This window comes from Marmota monax, unplaced genomic scaffold (genome assembly GCF_021218885.2).
Source record: "Marmota monax isolate L192 unplaced genomic scaffold, Marmota_monax_Labrador192_F-V1.1 WCK01_AAM20220418_F8-fsc00121, whole genome shotgun sequence".
NCBI classification, from domain to species: Eukaryota; Metazoa; Chordata; class Mammalia; order Rodentia; family Sciuridae; genus Marmota; species Marmota monax.
This window is the reverse complement of record NW_026693351.1, coordinates 1,418,551-1,441,847: the sequence shown is the minus strand read 5'-3', so window position 1 is coordinate 1,441,847 and position 23,297 is coordinate 1,418,551.

The following is a 23,297-nucleotide window of genomic DNA, read 5'->3' as shown; positions in this document are numbered from 1 at the left end:
CACCTTTGTCTAGTATGAGATGACTGTATTTATGTGGGTTTGTCTCTTTGTCTTCTATTCTGTACCATTGGTCTACAAGTCTATTTTGGTGCCAATACCATGCCATTTTTGTTACTATAGCTCCATAGTATAATTTAAGGTCTGCTATTGTGATGTCTCCTGCTTCACTTTTCTTGTTAAGGATTGCTTTGTCAACATGTATTTCAAAGTAAGCATTCAGGCATCAGGAAGAAAGTAGGACTTTGCCAGATTTCCTTAATTTTACTGTTTATATTTAATAGTGCATCTTTTTGAAGAACTGTGCTCAGAGGCCTCTTCATCTGGCTCTAAGGAGAGTCACAAAGATGAAGGTGTAAGAATGGCTGTGGAGTATTGGGTAAAACTAGAAAGGATAAAAGGTATAAAATATGAAAGTAGAAAGGATCCCAAATATCCAGCAATGGGGGATTGGTTAACGAGATCAGGGGATGTTGTGTGATTTACTTTGAGTCATTGTTAGAAAATATGAGGAATTCTTAAAAGTCTGAGGAAATCACACAGAGCTACATCAGTTTAACAGATATCAACATAACGCTTACTATAATCCTCTTTGGATTTTGTTTGTTTGTAAAGCATAGCCGGGATGTAGTGGTACACACTTGTAAACCCAGGGGCTTGGGAGAGAGGCTGAGGCAGAAGAATCATGAGCTCAAGGTCAGCCTCAGCAACTTAGTGAGGCCCTAAGCAACTCAGAGAGGCCCTGTCTCTAAATAAAATATAAAAAATAAAAATGGCTGAAGATGTAGCCCAGTGGTTAAGTGCCCCTGGGTTCAATCCCAATTCCAAAAAAAAAAAAAAAAAAAATGGCATAGAAAAGCTTTAAAAAAATTTCCTGAACATAAAAAGAGGACATCTACAACTGGTGGAATGAGGTGATGTTTATTATATTCTATTTTGCTTTTGCTTGTATGTAATTTTCAAACTTTCTGTGATAAACATGTTACTTTGGTAATTTATTAGAAACCTCAAGTATTTCATGTAAACAGCCAGCCAGACCTCTATGCTGACCTCTATGGCATGGCTCAGGTGGGGCCCTGACCTCTAGGGACTCTAGCCCTGGAAACAGAACTGCCTGGAATTCCTTGAGCAGGCCCTGGATAAGAGGGCTCTGGGTGGAGGGGGCAGATTCCTAGTGTGAGGTGCCCCTTGCTGGGAAAGTGAAGCCAAAACAAAATCCAAAGCTACCCTAGGCTGGGTGCAGGGATGCACGCCTGGTATCCCAGCAGCTTGGGAGGCTGAGGCAGGAGGATCGCAAGTTCAAAGCCAGCCTCAGCAACTCAGTGGGGCCCTAAGCAACTCAGGGAGACCCTGTCTCCAGAGAAAATGCAAAAAAACAAACAAACAAAAAAAAAGGGCTGGGGATGTAGCTCAGTGGTTAGGTGCCCCCAAGTTCAATCCCTGGTACAAAATAAACAAACAAACAAATAAATGATAATAATAATAAATAACCAACAAACTTACCCCCATTGGTTGTGAAGACAAACACGTGGTAGCCAAAAGAGCAGCTATTGACTCTCTGCTGTGTGTCATTGTGGTTGCAGGAGTTGGGTGGCATCCTGGGGACTAATCTAATCAGTCAGACTTGCACAATAACACTTCCTCTCTCGTAGTCCTGCCCATTAGCAGCTCTGTGATCTTGGCTGAGGGTCTGGGTGTCTGTGAACCACACTTCACTCATCTGCCAAATGAGGCCAGAGAGAGCCCCTAGCCCGAGTGTGGCCCATAGCGGGTCCCTTCTCCCTGCCAATGTGGTGTCCAAGAGCTGAATCAGCACTGGAGACCTACAAGACAGCAGGGGTTGGGGACCCTGAAACTGGCGCTCAGGAGGAGATAAAAGAGAGCATGCGACCCAGGATCAGTCATCGCCTCCCTGAGGTTTGGGGACAGACTGCAGCCTTGACCCGCATCACTGACATTGCCACCCAGATAAACACTCCAAGTGAACACTCCAAGTCACGGATCCCCAGGCCAGTGTCTGGGAATCTCAGTGGGACATTTGGGGACAGCATTTGCATGTGAACATGGGTGAGCATCAGGGAGGGGCCTTGATGAGGAGTAAAAGGTTAAATCAGGCTGGTGTGCTGCCCAGGGTCAGGGGCCCCTCAAGGACCAGGACAGCAGGTGGCAGGCTGAGGGGCTGCAGGAATGCAGAGGGGGCTCAGAGCCGTCCTGCCCTGGTCATGGATGCCACAGGCATCACCAGAGAGGCTGGAGCTGCTCAGTTTGCATGAGCAGTAGAGCTAGGAGTGGAGGGACTAGCAAACGCATGTTCCCATTGCTTAAAACCCGCCTCATTCTGGAACATTCGACATCTCTGAAGCCAGTGTTAAATCACTACAAGAGAGGTCCCAGTGGACACTCAGGGGAGACCCATGTGACTTTTGGCAGCAGGTTCCTGAATGGCACAGGGTTCCTGGCCTCCAGAATAAGGACCCTGGAGGAGAGTGGGGGAAAGAGGCAAAGAATGGGACAGGGGACCTGCAACTTCAAGGGAAGCAGCCGCTTGGGCGGGCAGTCTCAGCCCCGGTCACACCTTCAGATGACTGCAGCCCGCTGGCTTCTCAGCTGAAGCCTCAGGAGAGCCCCGAGCCAGATCCGCCTAGCTCAGCCGCTCCCAAATTCCTGTCCCTCAGAAACTGTGAAATAACAAATGCTTATTGTTGTTTTTAGCTCCCAAGCTTTGTGGGAATTTGTTATGCAACAATAGAGAAAATGAGAGACCTGCAGAATGGCCAGAGTGGGGGGGGGGGTGGAGGGGTGTCATCCAGGTGAGGCTGGGGAGGTGGGAGACTGTGGCCAGGCTGGACCTGGGGGCCATGGAGGTGAAGGCTTGAACCCAAGAGCCCTGGGGAGTCCTGAGGGGGTAACAGAGGCTGGCACTGTGCGATTCAGCACCTGGGCCTCTGTATAGGATGCCCTGGGGGGAGGGGCAGCAGGGGGGACTCTCAGGGGCCCCCACGGCATCCAGGAGGGAGACCTGGGGGCCTGACCTGCGGCAGGTAGTACAGGTGCAGAGAAGGGGGTCTGAGAGAAAGTGTAGGGGTGAAGGGGACAGAGCTCAGAGGCTTGGCTGTGGGGAGTGAGGGGACGGCGTCAATGCAGTTCTGCGGTCCCTGGGTAGCCGAGCAGATGGCGGCTCGTGGCTCCCTGTTGAGCAAGTCTGGGAACCAGAGGAGAGGCAGGTTTGAGGAGGATGACTAGGAGCCCAGGGTGTCTCAAAGAATGCCCAAGGCCATCCCAGGGCAGGTGGTACCAGCCTGGAGCTGGGCAGGGCCTCGGGTGCCTGGCCTGGAGGGTGGGTGCGCAGTCTGGAGGAAGAGGGTGGGGAGCTGGGTGCTGAGGGGCCTTCAGGAGAGATCTCTGGGGGCAAGGGGAAGACTGTTCCCAACAGCTGAGGATGAGGAGCCAGGTCAGAGGCCACCAAGGGGCAAGTAGAGCAGGCCCCGCCACCAGAGGGCCTAGGGTCCTTGGCCACAGCCCTGGATGTGGGGATGGGGAGAGACTCAGTGGTTTGAGATATGAGGGGGAGAAGAGGAAGTGACATGATCATACTTCCTCTGTCTCCAAAGGGACTAGACGGGGTGGGAGGCCTCAGTTCCTGCTCCAGAGGCCTCTCCAGGGGGCAGCTTGAGTGTCACATGGTGCCAGCTTCCTCCAGAGCAAGCGACGACGCTGCTGTCTCCAGGCGTCTGCACATGCTGGTCCCTCTCCCTGCGGTGATCTTTCTGTGCCTTCCCACGGTCACCCAGTGAATTCCTTCCACCTTCTATGGAAATGACACCACCTGACTTCCTCTGACATGTCCCCTCTCCTGCCTCTTTATTATAGAGATGGGAGTAGAGGAATACCCCATGAACCCACACTGCTGTGTCCCAAATTGAAGTAGGAATGGATGACGTCAAAGCCCAGGCTGGCTGAGGAGGCCCAGGTCACCAGGGGGGTGCCCAGTATTTAGGGGAGGAGGAGGAAGGGGTCTCTACAAACACAGTCTCTGCTTCCTTCCTTACCAGACCCTTGAGTGAGAATTTGTTTTGCACAGAAGGCTAACCCTCCCGTGTCTCCACCCCAAACCTCCTCATTTTCTAGAAAGCCCTGAGCTGTGAGTGACATGAACAAATTGTCCAGCAAGTGAATGAAGCCAGGACCCAGGTCCCCCAGGTTTCTTGTGGACATCTGGAAAGGCGGAGGGTGGTGAGGACACAAGGCTACTTGCTGGGACTGGGGGCAGGAGGCTGTGAGCTGACTGACCTTGACCCCAGCTTGGATGGTGGGCATGGGGGGAGGAGGGGCCAAGTGAATGTGTGTCCCTCTGTGGAGACCCCCTTCCCACTCTACTCCCACCCTCACCCCAGCCGGTGCCCTTTCTCTAGGGTGCCCACACCCTGGGGGATTTGCTTTCTGGCTAGTTTCGGTGACTTTGGGTGGTTCTGATGGGTGGGCATTGGATCACGGGCTGCCTGTGGGCAATCCTAGCTCTTACCTCTTTTGTGTCCCTGTCCCCCATCCATCCTACAGGCCTGGCCTGGGTCAGGTGCTCTGGAATTAATGAATCAGTGTATGAATTCACGCATGGCTAATTACAGGTAGAGAACAATGACAATTCACAGAGTGGCATTCACAGTCAGTTGAGCAGGTAGCCACTGTGTCCCCGATGCCCAGGACCATGTGGGTCTCATGACAAAGCTCCCTCCTCGCCTCAAGACATAGAAGCAGTTCAGATCATGGTAGCGGGCCATTTCTTTCAACCTAAAGATCAGCCACATGGCTCACTAGAAAGATGTCTGACGTGGCTTGTCCACAGCCCCTTGAGCCAGAGGTTGCCAGGCCCACAGTCCAGACATGTGGTCTGGATGTGGCTCTGATGAGGCTTGGTGTCCTCAAAGCTGAGCCTGGCAGAGGATGAGCCACTCTGGGGCTTGTGCTAGAGGAAATTCCTCTGACCCACAGAGTCACGGCAGGAGACCTGAACATGGCCAACAGGAAGTGCTGTAAGGACTTCACAGTGCACACAGGGAGGTGGCCAGCAGGGAGAGATGGCCAAAAGAGCACCGGAAAAGCAGAGGAGCATTCGACCTCTCTGTCCATTCCCCCAGGTCAGCTGGGCGGCTGCCCTTTAGCCACAAGGACACCAAGGTTTGGTTATCAGAAGAGGCACAGCCAGGATCAGGCTGGTCTCTCTGACTCTGACCCTTGGAGAGGTAGAGTTAAAACCGGGACATAGTGCGGAGGGTCTCAGTGCCAGGGAACTGCATAGTTCGACTAGACGTGTGGCAGAGAAGCTGGCAGGGGGGATCGAGACTGCACCTGGGGAGGGGGTGGAGAAGTGAGTGTTAGACCAGAAGAAGGGGAGTGTGTAGGAGCCAGGTGGAGTGGGAAACTGAGGCAGCCCCTCCACTGCAGGAAATGAGGGGCAGGGTTTCATACCTGAGGGCAGATGGTGGCTTGTGACAATTGCAGTCTTCCCAAGAACAGGCAGGTTGGGGGCCCTGGGCTGAGGTAGGCAGCTGGGCCCAGGAATGAGAACACCACAACAATTCTGAAAACCCACCCAGTTGAAGAGCTTAGAGCACCTGGTTTCTTTAAAGCTGCAACAATCAAGACAGGTTGATATTATAAGGGGATGGACACACAGACTAATGAAGAGGACCCACTGACAGTGCAGAAATAGACCCACACATACATGGTCAATTGCTTTTGAACCAAGGTGCAAAGACAATCTGGTGGCAAGAAGATATGGCTTTTGACAAATGGTCTGAACGATTGGACGTAAAATTGGCAAAATCACGGCAAACAAGCAAACAACAACACAACAAAATGAAAGCCTGATCCATACCTCACACCATATGCCAAAATGGACTCAAAATGGGTAGCAGATCTAAATGTAAAATTTTAAATTTCAAGAATAAAATGGTTTTTTTCCCCTCCCGAGTTAGGCAAAATCAGAATTAGTAATGGAGAAAAATCTATATATTGGAGTCTCTCCAAATTTAGGACTTCTGTTCTTCAAAAGATACTGTCAAGTAAATTAAATGAGATTCGTGTTCAGAATATATAAAGAACTTTCAAAAGTCAACGATAAGAAAACAAACAACCCAATTCAAAATGGGCAAAAAAAAAAAAAAAAAAGCAAACAGATGGCAAATCAGCACAGAAAAATATGCCCAATATAATTAGTTGTCAGGGATATGCAAATCAAAACCGCAATGAGATAGTACTAGGCACCTGTTAGGACACCCGGTATGAACTAACAAACCTGACCATAGCAGGGCTGACAAGGATGTGGAGCAACTGGAACTCTCAGACCTTACTGGTAGGAATGCAGAGAGGTGCGACCACTTCAGGACACAGTTTGGATGTTTTTTGAACAGTTAAGCAAACTCCCACCATAAGCCATTTCACTTCTAGATGTTTACCCACGTGAAACGGAAACTGAAGTCCACCCGATGACCAGTATGTGGATGTGCACAGCGGCTTTATTTATCATCAACCCAACAACCCAGATGTTCTTCAAAAGGGGACCATAAGCGTACCATGGTACATCCATACTATGGTACAACTCAGCAGTAGAAAAGAAGAAACTACCCATTCACAAAACTCCATGGGTAGCCTGGCATGGTCGGGCATACCTGGAATCCTAGTGACTCCGGAGGCTGAGGCAGGAGCGTTGCAGGTTCAAGGGCAGCCTCAGCAACGTAGCGAGACCCTGTCTCAAATCAAAAGGGCTGGGGATGTAACTCAGAGGTAGAGCAGCCCGGAGTGAATCTTCAATGTGTTTTGCTGAACAAATGAAGCCAAAAAGTCAACACACTGGATGATCCCATTTACATGGCACTCTGCAGACGAAGAAACTGGTGAGACAGAAAGCAAACTGGTGGTTTGCAGGGTGGGGAGAAGGGGCTGCCTACCAAGCAACAGCATGAGGGAAATTCTTGGGGGATGGAACTGTTCTGTTGGATGCTGTGGGGGTTGGTTGGGTATTTGTCAAAGCCCAAGGGACTGGACAGCCCCAAACACATTTTACTTCATACAAAATAAGTTTCTCTTTAAAAGTTAAACACACTGTACGACACAACCATGTCAGGCATTTCGTTTCCAGGTCTTTACCCACGCTAAAGGCAAACCTATGTCCACACCACTACCTGTAGGTGGATGTGTTATGGCAGCGTTCATAATAACAAAAAACTGGAAACAACCCAGATGTTCTTCAAAGGGGGACTGTAAGCAAATTTTAAAAATCACCAGGGTGTGGGGAAACACAAAATGGAATGCAGACTGTGACCAATGAATCAAACTTTATTACACATGAGTGACATAATCACACGGAAGGAGGTAGGGACAAAGGAGCTGACCTAAGTAACTTTGGAAAATAATGTTTTGTTTGGCGGCTGTAAGGCGAAGTAGAACAGTGCTGTTCACAAACATTGTCTTAGACTTGGTAAATGTGTTTCTCACAGCAGCACCGTTTAACATTCTGAAACTACTGTACTTGTATACTAGGGTCGAACAAATAAATCAATCTCTCACAAAAAAATGACAGTCAGGCTTCTTGCTTCAGAGAAAGAACCTACAAATAATCAAAGGGAAAATGCTAGAACGAGCCCAGAGAAATTGGAGATGTCCGAGTGAATTCATGTGCACCCCACTCAAGATATACATAGATAAACAAATTAACACAGAAGCATGGGCCTTTGTCAAAACTCATAGAACAGGACACCACAAAGCCCATTTTACTTTACATGAAGTAGTTTCTTTAAAAGTCAGCCACACGGTGTGTGGGGGGTGGGGCTGGGGTGGTGGCTCAGTGGTAGAGCACTCACCTAGCATGAGTGAGGTTCTGGGTTCAATTCTCAGCACCAAGTCAACAAATGAAATAAACAAAATAAAGTTATATAAAAAAAGTCAGCCACACCATATGACACATCCATTTCACTTCTAGATATCCACCCTGGCTAAATAAAAGCCTTTGTCCACACCACTATATTTATACACTTATATACATCTCCTAGCTCTGCTAGGAGGACCTACAAGCAGTGATACCTCAATAGAAATGTGCACCTAGAGCACACAGCTCTGAGCTTCTGAGTCCCACTCTTCAATTAAAGGAGCCAGAGCTCCTTGGAGAAGTGGTTGATTCCAGAGTTGTGGCAGGTATAAAGTAGAATGCTGGAAAAATAAAAAGGGAAGTCTCAGGTCCAGGGAGATGAAGAAGATGTACTTTCCTACTTCCTGTTGCTAAGTCCCAGTAAAAAATTTGGACATTATAGATAAAACAACATAAGAAGACTTTGAAATATGTAGAGAAGAAATAAGGTAGACTGGCTAGGGACCTTGGGATGACATGGTGTTACAGGAGGCTGAATGGGGAGCTGGACTTCTATGTCTACCTGGTGGTAATAAGGCAATTTCCGCACCACCCCTGTTAGAGTGATGTCAACAAAAAGTCTACTAAGCCAGGTATGGTGATATGTGACTGTAATCCCAGCTACTCGGGAGACTGAGGCAGGAGAATCACAAACTCAAGGCCAGTAAGATTCTGTCTTAAAAAATGAAAAGGTCAGTGGTAGATAGTCTCTGAGTTCAATCTTCAGTAATACACACACACACACACACACACACACACACCTACTAAAACTGACAGATTATATGTTTATATGTGATCCAGAATCTTGAAACACAGTAAAAAAAAAAATGTAGGCTTTGATTTAAAAAAAAAAAATCTCTCATCCTGCCCCAAACTGGGAAGATCTCAGATGAATGAAAAAAGACAATTGATTAAGTGCCAATGCCAACATGACAGAAATGTTCGAGTCGTCTGACAAAGAGTTTCAGGGAACCATGATCAAAATGTTTCGACAAGTAATTGCAAATACACTTGAAACAAATGAGGAAGAAAATAGCAAGGCTCAGGAAAGAAATAGAACTAGAAAAATTCAGCCAAGAAATAAATGTGTAAAAAAGAAACAAATGGAACTTTTAGAATTGAAACAGTCAATAACAGAAAGAAAAAGCTCAGTGGATGAGCTCAAGAGCATATGGAGGTGATGGAGAAAAGAATCAGTGAACCTGAATGTAGACTTTCTCTGAACAATGGAAAGAAAAGAGGCCAAAAAGGAACAGAGGCTCAGAGACTTGGGGGACTAAATAAAAGATCTAATATTCTTGTCATTTGAGTTCCAGAAGAAGAGGAGAAAGAAGAAGAGGCTGAAGGATATTCAAAAGAAAAAAATGACTGAAAATTGTCCAAGCCTATATAATTCTATAAGCCTACAGAATCAAGAAGATGGGGAGAATTCCGGTTACAGACTGAATATTTCTTTTTCTTTTCTCAGATGCAAGTTCTGAGCTTGCATCTTCTCTCTGAGAAACAGGTGAAGATATGATGAGAAGCCAGCTGTCTGCGAACTAGGGAGTTGCCTTCACCAGATGCTAAATCTGGTTGGATTTCCTGGCATCCAGAACCATGAGAAATAGACATTTATTGTTCAAACCACCTCCTGATAGGTGGTTTTTTTTTTATGATAGCAGCCCAAGATAAGACAATTCCAAATAGATAAACCAAAATAAATCCATGCCAATCATATTTCTGAAATCTATAGGCAGAGAAAAAAATCTTGAAAGTGGCCAGAGAAAAATGATACCTTACTGGTAAACAATTCCCATAATAGCAGATCTCTCCTTAGAAACCATGGAAACCAGAAGAAAGTGACACAATATATTTTAAGTACTTAAAGAAAAGAACTATCAATTTGTACTTCTACATCCAGTGAACACATCTTTCAAAAGATACAGACATTTGTCTTTCAAAAGACATTTCCCGATGAAGGAAAACTAAGAGAGTTTGTCATCAGCATATCTATAAAAGAATGACTAAAGGAAATTCTCTAAAAGGAAAGGCATAGTAAAAGAAGGAAACTTGGAATATCAGGAAGAAAGAATATCATAAGCAGAAATATGGGTAACTATAATAGATTTCCAGTTCCTCTGTGTTTTCTAAACTACCTACGCTTGATAATGGAAACAGAATATAATACTGTCTAATGTGGTTCTAAATGTTTGCAGAGGAATACTTAAGACAATTATAATGTAAACAGGATGTAAAGGGAAGTAAGTCCTCTATCAGTTTATATTTCACTTAAACTGATAAAATTATGATATAAAGTTTTATGTGAATAAAATGTAATCGCTAGAGCCACCATTAAAATTATTGTACAAGCTGGGCATGGTGGGGCACACCTGTAATCCCAATGGCTTGGGAGGCCAAGGCAGGAGGATTATGAGTTTAAAGCCAGCCTCAGCAACTTAGTGAAGCCCTAAGCAACTCAGCGAGACCCTGTCTCTAAATAAAGTACAAAAAAGAGCTGGGGATGTGGCTCAGTGGTAGAGCACTTGCCTAGCATGTGTGAGGCACTGGGTTTGGTCCTCAACACCACATTAAAAATGGAATTCTAAAAAATGTTGAAGTAAACCACATAAATGAAGAGAGAAGAAAATAGACAAATAAATATAAAACAAAAATAAAAGGGCAGCATTAGGTCCTACATATGAATAATTATATTAAATATAAAAGAGCTAAATACACCCATGAAAAGACAGAGATTGGTGGCAATGAATCATAAAACACTACTCAGCACTATGATATTTGCAAGAATCTCCATCATGATGATACAGGCAAGTTGAAAATAAGTGGTTGAAGCAAGGAGATGGCTGACATCAGGTTTCGGAGGGGCTTCTGGGTTCCTATTTTCCACAATGTGGCTTTAGACTTAGAATGATCTTTTCCTCTCCACAGCAATTAAGTTGCTTCAGAGAAAAAGGGTTTTGTTTGGCCCTTGGATGCCATTCCTGAGAAGGGATGGCAGCCCATATGGACATTCACCAAACCACCAACCACCCTGACTTTGGAAGTGATCCAGGAACAGGTGTGTCGTTGGTCTCCAGTGCAAACTGGTCCAGACTCCCCTCGGTGGGGGTTTTAGCTGGGCTGGATTCTTGGGACTTGATTTAGTACATACCAAGCTGTTTGAGTCTGTTGGGGAGAGAGAGAGAGAGAGAGAGAGAGAGAGAGAGAGAGAGAGAGAGAGAGAGAGAGAGAGAGAGAGAGATATTTCAGTTACAGTTGTCATCTCAATAATACTGGCAACAATGATAACAACAGGGCAGCCATCCTGCATGGGGGCCCAGTTGTTGAGCAACCCATTTGGCAGATGTAACAATGAAGGCAAAGAGGAGCTTCAAAGTAGCAACAGGTAGGTAGCATGAAATGCTCCCAGAATTCATGCCCTTTCCTTAGAGTGAACTGTGCACACAGGAGAGTAGGTGCCAGAGAATGAGGGATAGCTGTGCCTTCAACAGTAAATATTTATTGCATGGATGCAGGAGGGGACTTCTTGCTTCTTCTTTGTGATGAGCTTCTATTCTTTTTTAATATATTCTTTTAGATGTTGAAGGACCTTTATTTTATTCATTTATTTACATGCAGTGCTGAGAATCGAACCCAGTGCCTCACACTGGCTAGGAAAGTGCTCTACCACTGAACCACAACCCCAGCCCAAACTTCTGTTCTTGAAAGCATTGAGTTCAATTACCCACTCAGAAGATCCTATCCATAATGTCCCTAGCAGGTGCTCTTCTACCTTGAATACCTCCAGGGATGGGGAATGAACGTCCACTCCCAGGCAGCCCTTCCTACCTTCAGATCACTCTAATCCTCAGAAAGGACAAAAGTTTATTATTCTGAACTTATAATAGTGGTCCACTTTATGCTCTGAATGTAGCCCTTGCTGCTTTGCCACAGCACCTTATTTTCAAAACAGACATGTTTCTTTCTCTTCTTCTCCCCCTGCTCTTCCCTAATCTCTCCGGATCCCTAACCCCAAGGGAAACAAGATTACCTTTCTTCCCCTCCTAGGCAGAGTTATCTGTCCTTGAACTACCAGCATGAAGTAATCCAGACTTTGGAGATGGCACTAGAAGATCTCAGAAATGACTATCTCCCAAATTAACGAGTGAATTACAGCTCCACCAGAGAACACTGGAATGTAGCCTTTGAGTCACCTCTTTAAAAGGTGTTCCTGCTGATGGGCAGAGTCACAGTCTCTGGGCCAGGAGTCCCCTGTGTTTCTCCTTTGCTAGCAAAGCAATAAACCTTCTTTTTCCTTTTTCTCAAAACCATGTCCTTGTTATTGGATTGGCATGGGGAACAAGGACCGAGCCTTCAGTAATAAGCTGAGCTCTGCCTGCCCACGCAGGGTAGCAATTTGGTCTAGTTTTACCCTTTGCTGTGTGTAAGCTGCTCTATAGGTTGGTCCTCAAATCAGAAGAGACCTGACACCTCTCCTCCATGTTTTGCCTTTTGGGCACTTGGGGGAAGCCTGGTCAGGGACATTAGTCTCAGTCTCAGCCACAGGGTTGATAATTGAAGGAAGAGGTTTCTTGGGGTGTGTGTGTTGGGGGGGGGCGTGAATCACTTTACCACTGAGCTACACCCCCAACATTTTCTATTTTTTATTTTGAGACAGGGTCTCACCAAGTTGTTGAGGGTCTTGCTCAGTTGCTGAGGTGGTCCTTGAACTTTTGATCTTTCTGCCTCAGCCTCCAGAGTCGCTGAGATCATAATTACAGGCCGATGCCCCTCGTTGGCACAGAGGTGGAGGGTATGATTGGGACCCTCAGCTATTTTTGAGGCATTGCAGATGCAAATGAACAAATGTTAAAAATAATAAAAACACTAACCATCTACAGGGCACTGGACTAAAAGCTGTCCTTGCACCAACTCTTTAGAACCCCACAGCAGTCTCCAGAAGTGATTCTTAGAAGCCCCACCTGACACATAGACAAACCAAGGGACAAATCTCTGTGCAGTGTCACTCAGTTGATGTGTGGGGCATCTGGGATGCACACGCCAGTCCCTCTGACCAGAGCCCACCCTCACGTCCCTTGCCCTGGGCGACAGAACCTGGCTGACTGTAGAAGCCGCAGGAAGACAAGCAAATGTCTGTTTCACCAAAACCCTTTCTAGAAGTCAGAAATGTTGGGCAGATGGGTTCAGCCGCCTGTAAGGAGGCAGTACCAATGCAGCAGGGGGGTCCGGAAGGATCCAGGGCGAGGAGAGGCCTTTAAACCACGATTATCCAGTTGGGTCTGATGGAAGCAAATAACTGGGGCCACTTTCAAAAGAGAAAAAGGAGGATGAAGAGTGGGGGCGGGGTGCTCGGAGGGTGTCTCTGAGGCCAGATGTGGCTCAGCTGCTGCTGGAGGCTCCTCCCCCTCCATGCCTGCCTCTCTGCACCCCCGCCCCCCAGCCCTGGGGCTCTTGAACACTGTGGTCCTCAGGGGATGGTCCCCACCTTCCCCTGGCACCTTCCACTAGCCAGTTAGGAGAGAGGGACAGTTGTTAGCTGTTGAGAGCCCATTGGCTGGGTCATGTGGGCAGAGCCAAAAGAGTCCCCCAATGAGCAGCTCCGTGGTCTGAAAGGGCGGGGAAACAGCCCAATGAGCATCACTGCAGAGGAGCCAATCAGTTGGCAGCTAGAAGTTTGCTGGGGCCGCTGTGAGCCAATCATCAACTGGCAGCTGGAAGTTTGCTGGCAGCTGGAAGTTTGCTGGGGCCCCTTCGGCTGTGGCTCTCAACAGTTAGCAGCAATGAATCATTTGCTTGAGGAGGTCCTGGCCTCTCCGTACCTGCCCACCCCAATCCTTGCTCAGAGGGACCCCCTCACCCTTCCTTCCCATCATTTGCCATTAACCCCTCCCACCCCATCCTCCTTGCAGGCACCCTCTAGGGAGGAGAATGCATGGGCACCTGGAGATGAGAAGGGGGTGTCAGGGTGTCACTGGGTGAGCGTTACCTAGCTCCAGGGAGGCATCCAGTGTGGTCCTGCCATCCACTAGGACCTGAGAGCCCCTGGGACAGAAGAAAGTGCCATCCTCAGGGTGGTGACGGTGGACAGGAGCGGGTTCCAGAACATGCAGGAAGGAGTCAGTCTCCTCCTGCCTACTACCTGTATCTGCTACCTCCACCCTCCCCACGTGGCCATGTGCAAGAGGCCAGGTGGACACTGTTTTTTTGTTTTTTTTTTTTGTATCAAGGATTGAACACAGGGGACTGAACTACGCCACATCTCCAGCCTGTTTGTGTGTGTGTGTGTGTGTGTGTGTGTGTGTGTATATATATATATATAGATATATATATATATATATATATATATATATATATATATATATATTTAGAGATGGGGTCTCTCTAAGTTGCTGAGGGCCTCACTAAATTGCTGAGGCTGGCTGTGAACTTGTGATCCTCCTGCCTCAGCCTCCCAAGCCACTGGGATTACAGGTGTGGGCCACAGCACCCAGCGACACTGAGTCTTTCTGAGCCCCAGTTTTGTCCTTTCTGAGGAAGGGACACTACTGCCCAGCACATAAAGTCTGGGGTGATGGGCATAGCATGCGGTCATGCTCTAAAGGTCAGAATAATTATAGCCATGGAGGGCATGGCTCAGGATTCCCATCCTGGGTTCAAATCCTGACTCTTGCACTTCCTAGGTGTGGTCACCTGCAGCCCATTAGCTATGTACTCTGGGGTTCAGTGGTCTCTTCTATAAAATTGGGCTAAAACCCTTCCTTAGCAGAAGGCCTTGCTCACAGTAAGTTCTCAATGAACATTCATCATTATTATTCTCATTCTTTTTGTCCCCAGGCAACAATACTGGGAACTCCAGTCCAGGACTGGGAAGGTTTGGGGGAAAGAGAAAAAGTGGATATAAAAGCAGTGAGGGGGATTCACACACACAAAAATTTATGGAGCTGGTATTGTTTTCCAGGTACTTTTATAAATATGTGATTTAATCTTCATAAAAACCTATGTGGCATATGTCTTTTTATCTCCTTTTTTCACATGGTGAGAGGGGTCTCAGAGAAGGCAAGTAACTTCTCAGGGTCACACAGCTCAGTCAGGGACTCAGGAAGAACAGGCTCATGGTTTGAGGATGGGCAAGTTTGCCTTCATGCAATTCTAGAAAACCTCAGAGGAGGGGCTAAGCTCAGTGCTTTGCCTTAGGGTCACCAAGGATTGTCTGAGCCCGAGAACAATGGCCAGTGCGTTTCTTTATTGTCAAGGGGGTTCATGGGTGTTAGGCTCTGAGACTCTGGCTGAGACATGGGTCTGGTCCATTGCTTCCCTCCAGGGGGCCAATCTCAGGTCATCGTTGAGGCTCATCCCAGAGGCAGATTTGTAGTTGGCTCCTACTGCTTCCTCAGCCCAGGACTCTGGGACCTTTTCTCACCTGTCCTTTGGGCTCCTCTGCTACTTTGGGAGCGTAATTAGATTTGTCTATGCTTCTGGTTCTGTCCCCTGCAGGCTGCACAGTGACCTGCCATCTGGGTGGCAAGGAGAATATGTGTTGTGTCCTGAAATCGGGCAGAGGCAGGGAGGCCTGGCAGAAGGCCAGAGGGCACACAGGACCTCAGGGGCATAGCAAAAAGAATGGCACCAGTTCCTGCTGATCCAGGACCACGGTGCTCAGGCGCCTGGGGCTGGGGATGCCAGTGGGGACAACCTCCCAGGCTAGGAGGCTGTCACTTGCCCAAGCGCGGGCATCTAAAGTGTGTCAGGCTAGAATGCCAAAGGTCAATATGACCCAAAGCCTGTGTTCTCACTACCTGGACACAGGTTCCCTGGCAAATCAAGACTTGGAGCATGTGGCTGGGCCCAGGACACCTGCTTCTGCAACCTCTCAGGCCCCCAAGGGTCAGACACAGGCCTGGGGTTCAGGTAGCCCTTCTCCATCTTGTTCTAAATGGAAGTGAATTCCCTCCCCAGACTCTCCCAGGGTCAGAAGGATAAGGCCCAACCCTTGGAGAGCATCTTATCTCTTGGGTGGACAATTGGACTGTAGCCCAGAGAGGGTGAGTGTCTGGTGTGGGGCCACAGCAAGCCCAAACTCAGGTGTCCTGACTCCCAGGTACACAAACATTCATGGGTGGGTGGGGCCTGCATACTGTCCCCTTCTTCAAGGGAAAGGGAGGCCTGGGAGAAGTCCAGAGAGCACACAGGACCTCAGTCACATAGATGTGAGGACCAGGCACAGCCTTGACTTTGCAGCCCACTGATGGGGATGGTCCAGGCTCCCAAGTGTCCCCCATTGCCCCTAGGGACACCTGGGGGAAGTCTCCAGTGGGGGAAATCATGCACCACCAGTCCCCATGTATCCCGGTATCTCCATCCGAAGAAGAGTGGCAGGCAGATCAGGTCCCAGATTTCCCTCCAGCCGCCACCTGCAGGAATCCCAGGGGTGTCTGCTGTGCAGGGGACGCTACCGCGGACGTGGCTTCTGCAAGGGCGAGAAGGGGCTCGGCGCCCGGCTTTTGGATGCATCTTGGAAGCCTCGAGAGACCCCAGGAGAGGAAAGGGCTTGCAAAGAGGGCGGCTCAGGAGAGGCAGGAATTGTCGCAGTCCTTTGTCCCTGGAACACTAGCAGGCGACCTGCCCGCCAGCCAGGGCCTCTCGTTCCCTTTAAGTAAGGCGCACGGAGCAGGCGACCTCAAAGGCCCGGCCCACCGAGGGGCCCCCCGACATGGCCCGGAACAATGCCGCCTGTTTACCTGACAGATTGTCCGCTTTCTTTTCATCTCAGAGGAAAAGAGCTCCCGCGGGGAGCCGCTAATCCCAGAGTCAACAGATGACCTCGCGGTGCTTTTCTCCCGGAGGTGGGGTGCGAGCGCGGCGCCCCGACTGTGCAAACAGACCCCGAGGCCGCTGCGCCCGCAGGGGCGGGGCCTCGGCCTCTCGCCAGAGCCTCTTTTCTTCCTTTGTCATTTCCGATTGAATGGGGGTGGGTGGGGGGGGGACTCAAAGGCAAGGCCGGGAAAGGTCAAGGCCAATTTGCAGGGCCAAGGGTGGGGGAGGAGAGAAGGGGCCAGACGCAGCCCCTCTAGAAGTCTGACCTTCACCCTGGGTTTCTCTGGTTCTTCTGAGGGCACTGCCCCAGGCAGAGCTGGCTTGGTGTCCTGGCCGCTCCCCTGACTAGCTACAGGACAGAGGCCAGGAGATGCACCGCTTGGCCTCAGTTTCCTCATCTGTCAATCCCGAATAAAGACAGCTTGTCGGGTAGGGCTGTTGCAAAACACTGCGCTGGGCTCTCCCCAGGAGTGGTGGTGTGGCCAGGCTGAGTCTCCAAGCAGGGATCGGATGCCCACAGGGATCGGGGAGGAGAGTATTCAGGGTCAAGGGGGAGGGGTAGGCAGAGCGGGGACAAAGGCACTCAGATGGGAATGAATGGCGTGTGCCCGGGAGACAGGGAAGAAAATAGCTGCCAACAACAACGTGTCGCATGCTGGGGTTGCAGTCTGTGGGAGGGGAACAAATTCCCCCACTTCCTAGCAGTGTGACCTTGGACGAGCTGTTTGACCTCACCAACCTTCACTTGAGAAGAACCTGACACATAGTAGCTACTCAATGAACAGGGGTTCCTGAGGCTTAGGAAGGGCAGGTTCTTTATTCCCTGGAAGAAGCTGGGGGTGTCTGACAGGGTCAGAGACAGGGAGTTCCATCATGCCCTGCTTTGTCACTGCCAGATTCCCTGCTGGCTGGAGGGAGCTGCCGCACCAGCCCCCACACCAGGTGCAGCCCTGAGCACTGGGCATGGCTACATCTGCACAGATAGCTTTCTTTTTCTAATAGAATAAGAATACTGGAAATGGGTGGTTGCTGAGCTTGGTGCCAACAGGGGCTGGGCTCTTCCCAGTTTTCAGTGTATCATCCTTAGCATCTGAGCCTACATGTGGCCTATGGTGGCAAGATGGAGGCCTCAGCTCTATGGGAAAGGAAGGGATCTCCAAGGAGACCCCTGTTGGTATCTCATTGGTCTGAATTAGATGATATGGCCGTCCCTGACTGTAATGACTTCTGGGAATGCAAATGCTTGAATGTACTTCTCCAAAGTGTGCCAGGGCCAAGAAAGCTGGGTAGGAGCATGCGGGTGAGGGAACGGGCATGGAGTCATCCAATCAGCCACCTACCAGAGGAGACAGTACTGTTCACTAGACGGGAAGCGAGTGCCAAGGACAGAGAAATGCTTACTCAATAAGCCTTTGATTGATTGACTCTGACAGTCTGGGCCAGCAACCAGAGATGTGCAGATAAAAGCCACTCCCTTACCTTCCAGAGAGAGAGAAGAAGGGTGACAATAACAGTATAAGAGCTAAAATTCGAAGAGTGTTACCAAGCGCCAAGTGCTCAATGGGTACTTCCCAAACTTCATCTCATCTCATGCTCACCCAACTACAAGTGACAGGTATAATTCTAACCGCTGTGAAGGAAACCGAGGCTCAGTGAGCCCTGTGGCACACAGGCTGCCCCCCATACTTCATAAGGGGACAGATTTAAGAGCCCAGGTGTGATCTAGGCTTATGGGCAGCTTATGGGAATAGTATGCCATCTTTTATGGGGAGAATGTGGATGCTTCCTGAAGGAGGGACACATGAACAGGGTCTGGAAACACCAAGTGGAATGGAATTTCTGATTGGCCAAGATTAGGAAAATCTGAGGTACCCTCAGGGCCTAGCCTCCTCACCTGGAATTTTTCTTTCTTTTTTTCTTTTTTTGGTACCAGGGATGGAACCCAGGGGTGCTTAACCACTCAGCCACATCCCCAGCCCCTCTTCATATTTTATTTAGAGACAGGGTCTTGCTAAGTTGTTCAGCGCCTCACCAAGTTAACTGAGGCTGGCTTTGAACTCTTGATCCTCATTCCTCAACCTCCAGAGCCACAGGTGATTACAGGCGTGCGCCACTGTGCCTGGCCAGGAATTTTTTGTATTTAAAGGGAACCTTGAAAATAAATTCATATTTGGAAAACAAATTCGTGGCACAAATAATCAAAGAAATGTGAAATATCAAAATAAAAGTTGTCAGTTGACCACATAGTCAAAGATGAAAAAAAAAAAAAAAAGAAAACCGTAACACTTGCTACTGGTGACAGTCTTGTCAAATAGCACTTGAACCCTGCTTGATGGGAGTGTACAGTGGTGCAAAACTTCAGAAAAACAACTTGGAAAGTATTCTTCAAAAAGTGTTCACGTTTCAGTTTAACCCCTAGAAATAGATCCTAAAGAAATGACAAATGCAAGCAGACAGTTATGTTTGGGTGAAGCAGATAATTTATTAAAATAGGAATTCATGGGGTTTTCCCCTTGTAGTTTCCCTTTCCACGTCCTAGATCTGTAGCCAAACACTCCCAGGCCCCTGGGGGATTTGCCCAGTTCCACCAGCAGCTACCGGAGGTAGCATCTTTTCCTGTCTTTTGTGAAAAAGGAAGGTCAAGAAAGAAAATGTGCAGACTGTCCCTAAAAGAGTGGGGAGGTTGTGAGAAGGAAAGGAGAAGGTTCCTAGCACCTGGGAAGGGGACCCAAGTCCCAAGAGGCCAAACGTGGGTCCCCTTTATAGCACTGCTCTGGGATGTGGCTTGGTCTCCCAGGTCCAGGGAAACTGGAGTCAAAGCACAAGCCATACCCCAGCATTCCAAGCCCCTGACTTGGCCTCAGACCCTGGATGCAAGGACCAGGCTATCTAGGAGGATAAGGACCTCGGGGACCTCCTACCCCCAGCCTTGCAGGCTGTGCAAACCTGGGGCCCATCCCATGGCCCCAGGAATCAGGGACTCTGGAGAAGGACTAAAGTTGACTTTCCTGGCCAGGCTTCAAGGGGGATCTAAGGAACACTTTGAGTGTGACATGATCATATCTCCACATTTGTGAGAGAGAGAGAGAAAAAAAAGTCTCTAGGAGTAATTGAGGGTAGAGTTATTATCTTGTTTTGATTTTTCAACTAGTAGTTAAATATTTTCCACAGTAAGATACCAAAGTCCCCTGCCCCAGGTGCCCTGAGCTCCAGGCACATGCCTTTATCATTGCTGCAACCTTGCCAGAGGGCCATTATCTATATTTAGTGCTTCTCTGTTCTTCGAGGTGCTCAGGTCCCCCAGGCTACTGAGGACCTTGCCTTGTTTGCTTCCATACTGTCAGAGCCTTGCACAACACAGTGTGTGGCACAGGCTCAGGGCGTGAATGAGGGAACGGACAAATAGAGGAATGAATGAGTGAATGAACGAATGACCGATGATCAAACAGGTGTCAGTCGTCTGGGATAAAGGGCCTCGTGAGGCTTATCTCTGTGGTCCCCAGATAGACCCTCCTGACAGCCCTCAGGGCCGTGCACAGGGGCTCACGGAGTTAAACTATAAGCACACACTCGAGGAGTGTCAACAGCCCTCCTCTGGGCCGACTGGCAGGCTGGCGGGCAGCTTGCACAATCCTGTGGGCTGCTGTGCTTCTCATTTTTGGGCCATAGAGTCATCTCTGCTGTGGGGCCTCTCCCTCCTTGTCCTGGATCGTCTCTTGGCAGCACATAAAAAAAAAAAAAAAAAACAACTGCATGTCTGGTGTCCGTGGGAAGAAGTTCAGACCCCAGCCCCTCCAGGGAGCCCACCCTGACTAACTAGAGCTGCCCAAGAATCTAAGGAGTTTGGAGATAAACATGAACTTGGACATCCACCCAGCTTAACCTCTTTGTTCTGCAGATGGAGGACCTGAGGACCTAAAGAGATGGGCACCCTAAGGCCACTGGAAAGGTTTGTGGCAAACCTTGGCATGGAGCTGACTGTCCCCGGATGGCAGCTGGTTTCAGAACCAGACAAACAGGGCTATAAATTCTGGATAGCCAACTGTCCAGTCGTGTGAACTTGGACTGGGAACTTCTTCCCAAGCCTCAGCAACCCACAGCCTGGGTGGGGCCGCCTGCAAGGTTGTGCCCATCTTGTGTGGTGCTGATTCGAAAGGGCCTAGCACCGTGCCTGGCTCAGGCTAGGGGCCTCCTGCTCCCGCCTCCTTCTGATCTCTCCAAATTTCTCCCACTCACCATCCCTCCGTGCCTGGGCATGACGTGCCCATGCTTGGCCTGGAACCATCACGGAGGAAACTCACTTTCCCCCCTGGCTGTGTGTGATGGGATCACCGCTGCCCGCCCACCTTCTCTCATGCTCTTTCTATCTTTACACACTCCTGGCTCTTGCCAGATTTCCTCATTCATATTTTCCTTCCTCCCTCCATCCCTCCATCCAGACTTTCCCAGGCCTCTGTGTCGTGCCAAGCACCTGTTGGGCACATACTCATGATACTGTGTTTTGTGAAAAAGGAAGGTCAAGAAAGAAAATGTGCAGACTGTCCCTAAAAGAGTGGGGAGGTTGTGAGAAGGAAAGGAGAAGGTTCCTAGCACCTGGGAAGGGGACCCAAGTCCCAAGAGGCCAAACCTGGGTCCCCTTTATAGCACTGCTCTGGGACGTGGCTTGGTCTCCCAGGTCCAGGGAAACTGGAGTCAAAGCACAAGCCATACCCCAGCATTCCAAGCCCCTGACTTGGCCTCAGACCCTGGATGCAAGGACCAGGCCATCTAGGAGGATAAGGACCTCGGGGACCTTCTTCCCCCAGCTTTGCAGGCTGTGCAAACCTGGGGCCCATCCCATGGCTGTCCTTGAAGGAGCTTGTCCACTCATGGAGAGAGGTCACTTGAGCAGCAATGGTGCAGGGCAAGAGTACTGGAGGGCAGCTCTCAAAATGTCCTCCAAATCCTGGGCCAGCGCTCTCCTTTTTGGAACACTGTGCTAAATAGAATGATGTGGGGTGGGAGTTGGGGTGGGGTCCAGATTCAGGCTGTTTGAGCTGAATACCACAGTAGGGGCTGGACAAGGGTCATTTATTCCTCAGTCTGGGGGCTGGAGACCTGAGGTCAGGGGGTCAGCATGGCCTTCTTCCTAGTTTACAGATGGCTCCGTTCTTGCTGGGTGCCGCAGTCTGGCTGGGCACACAATCACGAGCCACCACACAGCTTGTAGATTCAAACAGCAACTCTTTATTCCCGAACTCACACAGCCGTCTACAATCACGTTCTGGGGAAATCCACGTTCTCTTCCCAAATCCGCGTTCTCTGCCCAAATCCCCTTCCACTGGGCTTCTATCTCCAAAATATACTGTCTGAATCCCGTGAGAACTCAAGGGGAACTCAGGCAGCAGGATACGCCCTATTCCCAGCAGGAATAAGGAATAATCTTAAACCTTAAACCTGGAACCTAAACTGGGAACGCCCTAAACAAGATTATCTTAAAACCGGGAACACCCTAATCTGCCTTGGTCCTTGAGCAAGGTCACTTACATTCAATGTCACTGCAACATGTCAGCAACATGGGGTACGCTGGCAAGGAAATTGTCATACCTACTTGGCTAATGGCTCCCAGCAGCTGGGTGCTGATCTGGCAGAGAGCAAAGGGAGTAAAGGTGTCCCAACGGGGTCTGGTGTCCCTTCTCCTAAAGGTACCAATCCCACCATGAGGGCTCCATCCTCATGACCTCATCCCCTTCCAAAGTCCCCACCTCCTAACACCTAACACCATCCAGTTGGGGGTTAGGATTTCAACCTATGAATGGCACAGGTGAGGGGGGAGGCATGTAATCCATAACAAACACCTGTGTCTCGATCCTACTAATCTGTGAGAGCGTAATCTGCAAGTCACCTTTCCTTGCAAAAGGACCTTTGTAGATGTGGTCTGTTAAGGATCTTGTGATGGGAAGATCACCATGGAATATCTGGGTGGACACAAGGGTCCTTATAAGGAGAAGGTAGGAAGTCCCAGAGGATGGAAACACTAATTCTGTGGCTTCGAAGGTGGGGTAAAGGGAGAGGCTGTGAGCCAAGGAATGTGAGTGGCCCCTGGAACCTTCCAAAGGAACCAGTCCCACGGATGTCCTATTGTAGTCCCCGAGACTCAGTTGGGATTCTGCCCGCCAGAACTTCAAGACAACAAGTGTATGTTGTTTTAAGCCGTGAAGCATGGGTTAGTTTGTTATGATAGCAACAGGAAACAAATGCAAACACAGAGGACTACATTTCCCAGGGCCCTGGGCTAGGGGCAACCATGTGACTATCTCTGGCCAATAGAATGTGAATGCAAGTGACCGGTTCCCTATAGCTTGAGTCTTGAACCTCTGACTCCTCTCTTGGGCACAGCTACTGAGGATATTTGAGCTGGTGAAGGTGCTAAAATGTTTGGAGAGATCACCACATGTACACACCCATGTGCACTTGCCTGCAGGTGTGACTCTGTGTGTGGGTAGGGGTTAGCACTAGCTCTCTGTGTATTGGGATGAGGGTGACCTCTTGGCCCTGAGGGGCTGGAGAGTGTGTGCAGGACAACTGGACGTGAGGAGTGTGC